This window comes from Triticum dicoccoides, chromosome 6A (genome assembly GCF_002162155.2).
Source record: "Triticum dicoccoides isolate Atlit2015 ecotype Zavitan chromosome 6A, WEW_v2.0, whole genome shotgun sequence".
NCBI lineage: Eukaryota > Viridiplantae > Streptophyta > Magnoliopsida > Poales > Poaceae > Triticum > Triticum dicoccoides.
Window position 1 is genome coordinate 355,091,730 of NC_041390.1, and position 12,101 is coordinate 355,103,830.

The window sequence follows — 12,101 nt, forward strand, 5'->3', positions numbered from 1 at the left end:
GAGATTAGTTCTTTTTCTTCACCACCCACATCTTTAGGGGTGGCAAAGAGTTCATCATTCTATGAGATCCATAAGAGAAAGGTGGCATAGATGACAATCCACTTTGTTTCACATAAGAGGAGTTAGGGTAAGCATAAGAGTAAGCAGAGAAATTCTTCGAGGACCTATGAACATAATGATTTGAATAATAATGCACATATCCATAATCCTTAGATCTTCCCTTCGAAACAGAAGGGTTAGCACGATGATGTTCATATGAGGACTTTGATCCTTTTGAGGAATTTTATCCACGTGAAGAATTTGGTCCGTATGAGGACTTGGATTCATATGAAGAATTTGGTCCATATGAAGAATTTGATATGGGGTTCCTATTCTTCACAGGTGGTGTCATGATGACATTCACCTGAAGATTTTCAAGGCACCTTTTGGGAACCCATATTTTCTTCATAGGAGGACCGTTCCCACAGTTAGTGCCAACATATCTAGCAAATACTTCACCATTCTGTTTTTTGAACAGTTTATAGTTGGAGTCAAATGACTCATCAGAAGAATATGAAGATTCACATGTAAAGCCAGATAAAGTAGATGGATCCACTGAAGGTCCCTTTGCAGCAACCCATGAGGTTTTGGGATACTGCTCAGGTTTCCAGTAGGTCCCACCAGCATTGAGTTTCCTCTCAAAGGCAATACCCTCTTTCCTGGGGTTCATGTTGAGGATCTGCTTTTTAAGCACATCACAAAGATCCTAATGCCCTTTGAGGCTTTTGTACATGCCTGTCATATACAATTCCTTCTGCCCTGCATCATCAGTGATACTAGCAATGTCCTTAGATGAGGAATTAGTGATAGTAGAGACAGTTGAAGAATTTGTAACATTAGAAGCATATGAGCATTCGGGTGAAGAATTAGCAGATTCACGTTCAATGCATTTCAAACATGGAGGAATAAATTCTTCCTGAGTAGCGCTGATTTGTTGAGCAAGTAATGAATCACGCTCCTCCTAAAGATCTTCATAAGTCACTCTTAACTGCTCAAGATCTTGCTTTCTTTGAAGAAATTCATAAGAAAGCTTCTCATGATCAGATAAGAGAGCGTTATGATGACCTTGAAGATTGTCAAACTTGGACTGAAGTCTCTGAAGATTTTCATTCAAAATTTTAGTGCGATCCATTTCATTACCCAACATATCATCGCTTTTGTCTAGCATATTTTGAACCTTTTCAAGAGCCTTTTGTTATTTCACAGCAATCTTAGCAAGTTTAGAATAACCAGGCTTGAGATTTTCATCAGATTCATCCTCACTTGATTCAGAGGAGGGATATTTGAGTACCTTTGCATTTTTTGCCATGAAGCAATAGGTGGGAGCGTAGTCATCATCGCTGTCGTCAGTGGTGTTGGAGAGGTCCTTTTCCTCAGAGTTGAAGATGGACTTGCTGACGAACGCGGTAGCGAGGGCTAGGCTCGCCACACCAGAGTATGACTCCTCAGATTCCTCCTCTTCCTCATTTTCCTCAGATTCAGCCTCAGCGTCCATTTCCTTGCCAATGAATGCCCGAGCCTTCTTGGAGCTGCTCTTCTTGTGAGATGAAGACCTTGAAGGTTTTGATGAAGAGGACTTTGAAGATTTATTCTTCTTCTTTGAATCATCAGAACTGTAATCCTTGTACTTCTTCTTCTTTGATTCCATTTCCCACTGAGGACAATCTTGAATGTAGTGACCGGGTTTCTTGCATTTGTGACAGTGTCTCTTCTTGTAATCATGGGATTTGGAATCTGATCTTAAGTCACCACTTCTTGAGGTTTTTCCAAAACGACCACGTCTTGAGAACTTATGGAATTTCCTCACGAGCATTGCTAGCTCCTGGCTCAGTTCTTCAAGATCACCAAGGCTGCTACCAGAATCTTCACCTTCAGATTCAGACACTGCCTTGGCCTTCAGAGCTCGTGATCTGCCATAGCTTGGTCCATAGAGATCTCTCTTCTTAGCAAGCTAAAACTCATGAGTGTTTAGCCTCTCGAGGATATCAGCGGGATCAAGTGACTTATAGTCTCCACGTTCTTGTATCATCAATGCCAAAGTATCAAATGAGGAATCAACCGATCTCAGCAATTTCTTCACCACCTCATGGTCGGTGATGTCAGTGGCACCAAGTGCTTGAAGCTCATTTGAGATGTCAGTGAGGCGATCGAAGGTTTGCTGAACATTTTCATTGTCGAGTCTTTTGAAGCGGTTGAAGAGATTGCGAAGAACGTCAACTCGAGAGTCAAACTGTGTTGAGATTCCTTCATTGACCTTGGACAACCTGTCCCAGATAAGCTTTGCTGTCTCCAAAGCACTCACTTTGCCATACTTCCCTTTGCTCAGATGGCCACATATGATGTTCTTTGCTTGAGAGTCGAGTTGCTAGAATCTCTTCACATCAGCAGCGTTGATGGTAGGAGTGACAGAGGGAACACCATTTTCCACAACGTACCAGAGATTTTTGTCAATTGCCTCAAGATGCATGCGCATCTTATTCTTCCAGTAGGGGTAGTCCATCCCATCGAAGGTAGGACACCCAGCAGAAACCTTGATCATACCTGCGGTCGACATAACTGAAACTCCAGGTGGTTAAACCAAAATCACACAGAACAAGGGAGTACCTTGCTCTGATACCAATTGAAAGTGTGTTAAGTCGACTAGAGGGGGATGAATAGGCGATTTTTATGAATTCTTCACTAAGGAATTTCAGGGTGAGGAAATTCCTAAGCGAAGAACTACTTGCAGCGGAATAAGTACTCAGATGCAAACATAACAGAACATAAGCATGGTCATCATGATGAAATGAAAACAAGCACAGAGTATAGAAAGCCTAAACACAGGATAAAACAGGATGAAGACAAACAGACTGAAGAAATTGAACTGAGGAAATTGAGAAAGTCTTCAGCCAAGGTCTTTGAACAGATATGAACAAGCACACAACACATAAATGAGGAAATGGAAGGGTTGAGGAAATAGAACCAGTTAGCTTGGTGAAGACAATGATTTGGTAGACCAGTTCCAACTGTTGTGACAGTTGTATGCCTGGTTAGGGCGGCTAGGTATTCAAGCCTAAGGACACACAGTCCCGAACACCCAGTCCTGAACACGTAGTTCAGGACACTTAGTCCTCACCGTATTCCCCTTGAGCTAAGGTCACACAGACCTCGCCCAATCACTCGTGGTAAGTCTTCAAGTGACTTCCAAACCTTCACAAAATCAGTCACTTGGCGATCCACAATTTCCTCTTGGATGCTCTAGACCATGACTCCTAACCGTCTGGAAGATGCATAGTCTTCAAAGGTAACAAGCGTTGGATCCACGCAAGATCAATCTCTTCAGTGATGATCAATCACTTTGGGTTTGTAGGTGTTTGGGTTTGGGTTTTCCTCACTTGATGATTTTCGCTCAAAGTCCTCGGAGGATGGGATGCTCTCAAATGACAAGTGTCTGTTTCTCTCGGAGCAGCCAACCAGCTAGTGGTTGTAGGGGGCGGCTATTTATAGCCTAGGGAGCAGCCCGACATGATAAGACATAAATGCCCTTCAATGATATGACCGTTAGGTGGGAGGATATTTTGAGACAGCTGGCGCGTAGCACAGCAACGGTCGGAAATTTGACTATCAAATTCCTTAGGGCTATCATGTTCCTCACTTGTAGGCAATCCGCACTGGCAAATTCCTAACTCCTCAGTCAGAACAAATCCCTCAGAGAACAGAAGAACTTTGTCTCTGTCACTGAAGAAATTTGACTGGACTGCATGAGATTTCCAATGGCTTCACTCGAAGGAATTGGTAGGTGTAGTATTTTGAGTTGAGCATCACTTGGAAACTTTTCCTTAGTATTTCCTCGACCCCCTTTAACAGTACGGTGTTTCCTATGACTCAAGAAAGAGAAAATGAAACTATGAAAACAAAAGTCTTCATGCTTCATGTTCCTCGAATGAATACCAAGTCTTCACGGTCACACCAATTTCTTCACTTTCAAAGTCTTCAGAAAGTCTTCAAAAATCCAAAGTCTTCAGTCGAAGAACTTCATTTTTAGGGGTCGACTTTCTCTATAAATATCAAACTCCTCATAGACTTATAGACCTGTGTACACTCATAAACGCATCAGTCCCTTAACCTATAAGTCTTCAATACACCAAAATCACTAAGGGGCACTAGATGCACTTACAATCTTTATTGCAATGGGAGAAGTGCTTAACTTTGGGTTCAATCTTGCGGTGTCCTTTCCCAGTGACAGCAGAGGCAGCAAGGCACATATTGTATTGTTGCCATCGAGGATAAAAAGATGGGGTTTATATCATATTGCTTGAGTTTATGCCTCTACATCATGTCATCTTGCCTAATGTGTTACTCTGTTCTTATGAACTTAATACTCTAGATGCATGTTGGATAGCGGTCGATGTGTCGAGTAATAGTAGTAGATGCAGAATCGTTTCGGTCTAATTGTCGCGGACATGATGCCTATATACATGATCATGCCTAGATATTCTCATAACTATGCGCTTTTCTATCAATTGCTCGACAGTAATTTATTCACCCACCGTAGAATTTGCTATCTTGAGAGAAGCCACTAGTGAAACCTATGGCCCCCGGGTCTATCTTCCATTATATTATTCTCCCGTCAACAAGCCATTTCTATCGCCATTTATTTTGCAATCTTTATTTTCCAATCTACACAACAAAAATACCAAAAATATTTATCTTATTATCTTTATCAGATCTCACTTTCGTAAGTGACCGTGAAGGGATTGACAACCCCTTTATCGCATTGGTTGCAAGGTTCTTGTTTGTTTGTGTAGGTACGAGGGACTTGTGTGTAGTGTCCTACTAGATTGATATCTTGGTTCTCAAAAACTTAGGGAAATATTTATGCTACTTTGTTGCATCACCGTTTCCTCTTCAAGGGAAAACCAACGCACACTCAAGAGGTAGCAAGAAGGATTTCTGGCGCCGTTGCCGGGGAGATCTACGCACAAGTCAAGACATACCAAGTACCCATCACAAACTCTTATCCCTCGCATTACATTATTTGCCATTTGCCTCTCGTTTTACTCTCCCCCACTTCACCCTTGCCGTTTTATTTGCCCTCTTTTTCGTTCGCCCTTTTTCCGTTCGTCTCCTTTTTGCTTGCCCTTTGTGTGTTCGTTCTAGTTTATTTAGTTGCCATCATGCCTGAAACTGGGGAGGTTATCATCGGAAAGGATAGTAGTAACGAAGGGGGAAACATTGATGCTTTTGATTATCCTCATGAAGAAACAACTATTTTACTCACTAAAAAGTTTTGGATCGGTTGTAGTAATATTATTGGAAAAGGAGTTATTTAGGGTTTCTTTACTTGTGCCAGTGCTGTGCCCACCATGAGTGGGTCTATTCTTCATAAAACTAGTAGTCTTGCGGATGCTATATCTTTACTCGTGGTTGAACTTGAAAGATAATTTATCCATATGCATCCTTGCATACATAGGATTTTTCTAGAATTTTCTAATATTGAGCATTCTTCTATTAAGCGTGCAGCTACCATCTTTTAGCTCATGAGTTCAGATTTATAATAAAAGAGGCCAATGAAATTTTTGCGCATTATAGGGTGGATGCCGGCCGTCCTCCCATAGAATCAATACTTTTTTATCAAGAGGCCACAATGCGCTTACGATCTTTAGATCATGTTGCTTTTAACGAAAACCTTAGAAAAAAGGTTCCTACCGATGTTCTTGTTGACAGGATCTCTAAACTTAATGATAATTTTGCTATCCAGAACAATGGGTTAGGTTTTTCCCTTGAACAAAGGCTCGTGACTTTTTGTCAAAAGAATGCTTATAATGATGAATTGGTTGTGCAATGTGAGGGTCCAAGGGAGGAACCAATACCTCCCGAGCTTGATCTTGGGGACTTTTGTCCCATTAAATTTAGCCCTTTTGATTACTTTTGCTTGCCACAAAGAAAGCTTTCTGCTGAATGTAGTGAGTATGAGATGAGTTTTCACAATTTACCTTATTGTTATCAAGGCAATACCTAGATCTATTCTTGTTTTTATGCCTAGCTAGGGGCGTTAAACGATAGCGCTTGTTGGGAGGCAACCCAATTTTATTTTTGTTTCTTGTTTTTTGTTCCTGTTTGGTAATAAATATTTCATCTAGCTTATGTTTAGATGTGTTTTTATGTTTTTAATTAGTGTTTGTGCCAAGTAGAACCTTTGGGAAAACTCGGGGGGAGTTTTTGCGATCTTGTTGTAAAAAACAGAAACTTTAGCGCTCATGAGATTTGCTGCCATTATTTACTAAAGAGTGCGATTAGGTTGATTCTATTTGCAGATGATTAATAGACAAATTCCTCGCGTCCACCAATTTATTTCAGAAATTTTTGGGGTTACAGAAGTATTCGAAACCTACAGATTACTACAGACTGTTCTGTTTTTGACAGATTCTGTTTTTCGTGTGTTGTTTGCTTATTTTGATGAATCTATGGCTAGTATCGAGGGGTATGAACCATAGAGAAGTTGTAATATAGTATGTTTAAAACCAATATAAATAAAGAATAAGTTCATTACAGTACCTTGAAGTGGTGGTTTGTTTTCTTATACTAACGGAGCTCATGAGATTTTCTGTTGAGTTTTGTGTTGTGAAGTTTTCAAGTAGTAGGTAAAGATTTAATGGATTTTGGAACAAGGAGTGGCAAGGGCCTAAGCTTGGGGATGACCAAGGCACCCCAAGGTAAAATTCAAGGACAAACAAAATCCTAAGCTTGGGGATGCCCCGGAAGGCATCCCCTCTTTCGTCTTCGTCCATCGGTAACTCTACTTGAGGCTATATCTTTATTCACCACATGATATGTGTTTTGCTTGGAGCGTCTTGTATGATTTGAGTCTTTGTTTTTTAGTTTACCACAATCATCCTTTCTGTACACACCTTTTCGAGAGACACAAATGAATCGGAATTTATTAGAATACTCTATGTGCTTCAATTATATCTTTTGAGCTAGATAATTTTGCTCTAGTGCTTCACTTATATCTTTAAGAGCATGGTGGTGGTTTTATTTTGTAGAAATTATTGATCTCTAATGCTTCACTTATATTATTTTGAGAGTCTTTTAGAACAGCATGGTAATTTTCTTTGGTTATAAAATTAGTCCTAATATGATAGGCATCCAAGATGGGTATAATAAAAACTATCATAAAAAGTGCATTGAATACTATGAGAAGTTTGATACTTGATGATTGTTTTGAGATAAGAAGATGGTGATATTAGAGTCATGCTACTTGAGTAGTTGTGAATTTGAGAGATAATTGTGTTAAAGTTTGTGATTCCCGTAGGATGCATGTATGGTGAACCGTTATGTGATGAAGTCGGAGCATGATTTATTTATTGATTGTCTTACTTATGAGTGGCGGTCGGGGACGAGAGATGGTCTTTTCATACCAATCTATCCCCCTAGGAGCATGCGCGTATTACTTTGTTTTGATAACTAATAGATTTTTGCAATAAGTATGTGAGTTCTTCATAACTAATGTCGAGTCCATGGATTATCTGCACTCTCACCCTTCCACCATTGCTAGCCTCTCTAATACCGCGCACCTTTCGCCGTATCATACACCCACCATACACCTTCCTCAAAACAACCACCATACCTACATATTATGGCATTTCCATAGACATTCCGAGATATATTTCCATGCAACTTACCACCATTCCGTTTGTTATGACACGTTTAATCATTGTCATATTGCTTTGTATGATCATGTAGTTGGCATCGTATCTGTGGCAAAGCCACCTTTATAATTCTCTCATACATGTCACTCTTGATTCATTGCATATCCTGGTACACCGCCGGAGGCATTCACATAGAGTCATATGTTGTTCTAGTATCAAGTTGTAATTTTTGAGTTGTAAGTAAATAAAAGTGTGATGATCATCATTATTAGAGCATTGTCCCAAGTGAGGAAAGGATGATGGAGACTATGATTCCCCCACAAGACTCCCGACGAAAAAAAATAAAAAAGGAGAAAAAAAGAGGCCAAAAATAGCGAAGGCCCAAAAAAGAGAAAATGAGAGAAAAAGAGAGAAGGTACAATGTTACTATCCTTTTACCACACTTGTGCTTCAAAGTAGCACCATGATCTTCATGATAGAGAGTCTCCTATGTTGTCACTTTCATATACTAGTGGGAATTTTACATTATAGAACTTGGAATGTATATTCCAATGATGGGCTTCCTCAAAAATCCCTAGGTCTTTGTGAGCAAGTGAGTTGGATGCACACCCACTTAGTTTCTTTTGTTGAGCTTTGAGGGAGACCTGGATTAGGGGTTCTCCGGACAGCCGGACTATATCCTTTGGTCGGACTGTTGGACTATGAAGATACAAGATTGAAGACTTCGTCCCGTGTCCGGATGGGACTCTCCTTGGCGTGGAAGGCAAGCTAGGCAATACGGATATGTAGATCTCCTCCCTTGTAACCGACTCTGTGTAACCCTAGCCCCCTCCGGTGTCTATATAAACCGGAGGGTTTAGTCCGTAGGACAAGAGACAATCATACCATAGGCTAGCTTCTAGGGTTTAGCCTCTACAATCTCATGGTAGATCAACTCTTGTAATACTCATATCATCAAGAACAATCAAGCAGGACGTAGGGTATTACCTCCATCAAGAGGGCCCGAACCTGGGTAAACATCGTGTCCCCTGCCTCCTGTTACCATCCGCCTTAGAGGCACACTTCGGGACCCCCTACCCGAGATCCGCCGGTTTTGACACCGACATTGGTGCTTTCATTGAGAGTTCCATTGTGTCGTCACCGTAAGGCTTGATGGCTCTTTCGATCATCGGTAGCAATGTGGTCCAGGGTGAGGTTTTCCTCCCTAGACAGATCTTTGTATTCGGCGGCTTCGCACTGTAGGCCAACTCGCTTGGCCATCTGGAGCAGATCGAGAGCTACGCCCCTGGCCATCAGGTCAGATTTGGAAACTTAAACTACACTATCGACATCCGCGGAGACTTGATCTTCGACAGATTCAAGCCCGTGTCAGGTGCACCGCACAGTCACGACGAGCACGACGTAACTCTGCCGTCGGACAGTGTTCGGGAGATCGCATCTGCAACTACTCTGGCTTTCAATCCAAAGCAAATCACGCCATCCAAGGACGGAGGGATAGACCCCGCCATGGAGGCCGCACTCTCAGTGGCGATGGAGCCGGATACTGACTTCACCCCTTACGAGAGCCGTGTCACCGAACCACTGGATTCATCTCCGGCCATGGACTCCGAGCCGCCTGCATCCGTGCCTATCGAATCCGACTGGGCGCCGATCATGGAGTTCACCTCCGCAGATATCTTTCATCACTCGCCTTTCGGCGATGTGCTAAATTCATTAAGGTCTCTCTTCTTGTCAGGAGATTCTTGGCCGAACTATGTCCAGCTAGAATGGGATGCGGACGATGAAGAAATTTTCTGCCCACCCACCACCCACTTAGTAGCCACTGTTGACGACTTAACCGACATGCTCAACTTCGACTCCGAAGACATCGACGGCATGGACGAAGATGCAGGAGACGAACAGGAACCAGCGCCCACAGGGCGCCGGACAGCCACTTCATCACATGACATATACATGGTGGATACACCCAAAGAAGGCAATGGAGAAGAGACAACAGAGGATGGCCCCTCCAAGAAGCAACCCAAGCGCCAACGTCAATGGCGCCGCTCTAAGTCCCGCCATAGCAAAAACAGCGATAACAGCGCAAGAGAAAATAACACTCCAGTCGACTCCAGAGGAAACGACGACCACATTGCCACGGCGACAAAGCACGATGAAGCTGCAAGCGGCGAACATAGTATGGATCCGACGTCTGAACATGGCGACGTCGGGGATAAACCTCATCAAACCCCCTCTGGGGAAGAAAACAGTCCGGACGAAGATGCACACATCATCCCGGAAACGCACTTGGAGCATGAGAACCTTCGCAGAAGGCTTATTGCCACAGCAAGGAGTCTGAAGAAGCAGAAGCAAAGGCTTAAGGCCGCACAAAATACGCTCAACAGAAGGTGGAACAAAGTGCTCGACAACGAAGCAAAGTATGGTGGAAGTTACCACACAAAGAGCTATCCAAAGCGCAAGCTATTGTCTGAATTCGACGATGAGGCCTTAGAGCCCACACAGCCAAAAAATGAAATGGCCAACCGGCCGGATCAACCACCTTATGACCGTGATAGAGCAGCTAACAAAGTCGCACATAAGTCAACACACGATCTACGTGAGGGCTTGTGCCAAAAATCTGGTACGAGATCCATTTATGGATCTAGGAAGCGCGCTCCGGCACAAAATCCAAACCGGATACTACAACCATCCGAACGCCATGGCACATCCCAATACAGGGGTGCCACACACCCCCTATGTTTCACCGATGAGGTGCTGGACCATGAATTCCCAGAAGGATTCAAACCAGTGAACATAGAGGCATACGACAGGACCACAGACCCTGGGGTCTGGATTGAGGACTTTATCCTCCATATCCATATGGCTCGTGGAGACGATCTCCATGCCATTAAATACTTTCCCCTCAATCCTAAAGGACCAGCTCGGCACTGGCTGAAAAGCCTCCCCGAAAACTCAATTGGAAGTTCGGAGGAGCTTGAGGACGCTTTTCGAGCTAATTTTCGAGGGACCTACGTCCGACCTTCGGATGCAGCCGATTTAAGTCATATAATTCAACAGTCCGGAGAGTCCGCCCGAAATCTTTGGAACAGGTTTCCCACCAAGAAGAACCAAATCGTCGACTGTCCGGACACCGAAGCCTTAGCAGCTTTCAAACACAGTGTCCGAGACGAATGGCTCGCCAGACAACTCGGCCAAGAAAAACAAAGAACAACGGCAGCCCTAACAAGCCTCATGACCTGCTTTTGCGCGGGCGAAGATAGATGGTTAGCCCACGGTAGCACCAGCAACCCAAGCACATCCGAAGTCAGGGATGGCAATGGAAAACCACGACGCAATAAAAACAAGCATCGAAATAAAGAAGATAGCCCAGATAATATGGCGGTAAACGCCGGATTCAGGGGCTCTTGACCAGGTCAGCGAAAAAAGCCTTTCAAAGGCAGCAGAGATGGACCATCTGGCCTCAACAGGATTCTTGACAAACTATGTCAGATTCATGGCACCCCCGATAAACCTGCAAATCACATCCACAGAGAATGCTGGGTCTTCAAGCAGGCCGGTAAGCTAAACGCCGAACACAAGGGGGGGAGACACCAAGCGAAGACGAGGACGAACCTCGCCAGCAAAGCACTGGAGGACAGAAAAAAATCCCACCAGAGGTCAAAACAGTAAACATGACCCATGTGACGAAGAGAAGAAGCAAATATGCACTCCGAGACACACGCGCCATAGAGCCCGTCACCCCTAGGTTCAACCCCTGGTTGGCCTGCCCGATCACTTTTGATCGCAAGGATCACACGACAAGCATCCGGCATGAAGGATTGGTTGCTTGGTGTTAGACCTAATATTAAACGGATACCATCTCACACGAGTCCTCATGGATGGCGGCAGTGGTCTAAATCTGATATATCAGGACACAGTCCGCAAAATGGGATAGACCCAACAAAAATAAGCGACAGTAATACTACCTTCAAGGGAGTAATACCAGGCCTAGAGGCCCGCTGTACGGGCTCTCTATTACTAGAGGTTGTATTCGGTTCTCCCGACAACTTCCAAAGCGAAAGGTTAACTTTATACATCGCTCCATTCCAAAGTGGCTATCAAGCACTACTCGGAAGAGCGGCTTTCGCTCGTTTTAATGCAATACCGCAGTACGCTTCTCTCAAGCTTAAGATGCCCGGTCCACGTGGCACCATCACAGTTAGCGGAAATACCGAGCGTTCTCTACGCGCGGAAGAATGTGTGGCGGCTTTAGCCGCCGAGCACTAGACGGCCTCACCAACCAGAAACAATGATAGGTCGTCAAGACCATGGACACGGATTAGACGAGTCCGGTGCACCACTACATATACATGAGATTGGTTTGATGGTCAAACCCTCCTAAACGGTACCAGGGGCTTCCCGCGTGTAATCAGGGCTAGTCCGGCTCAACTT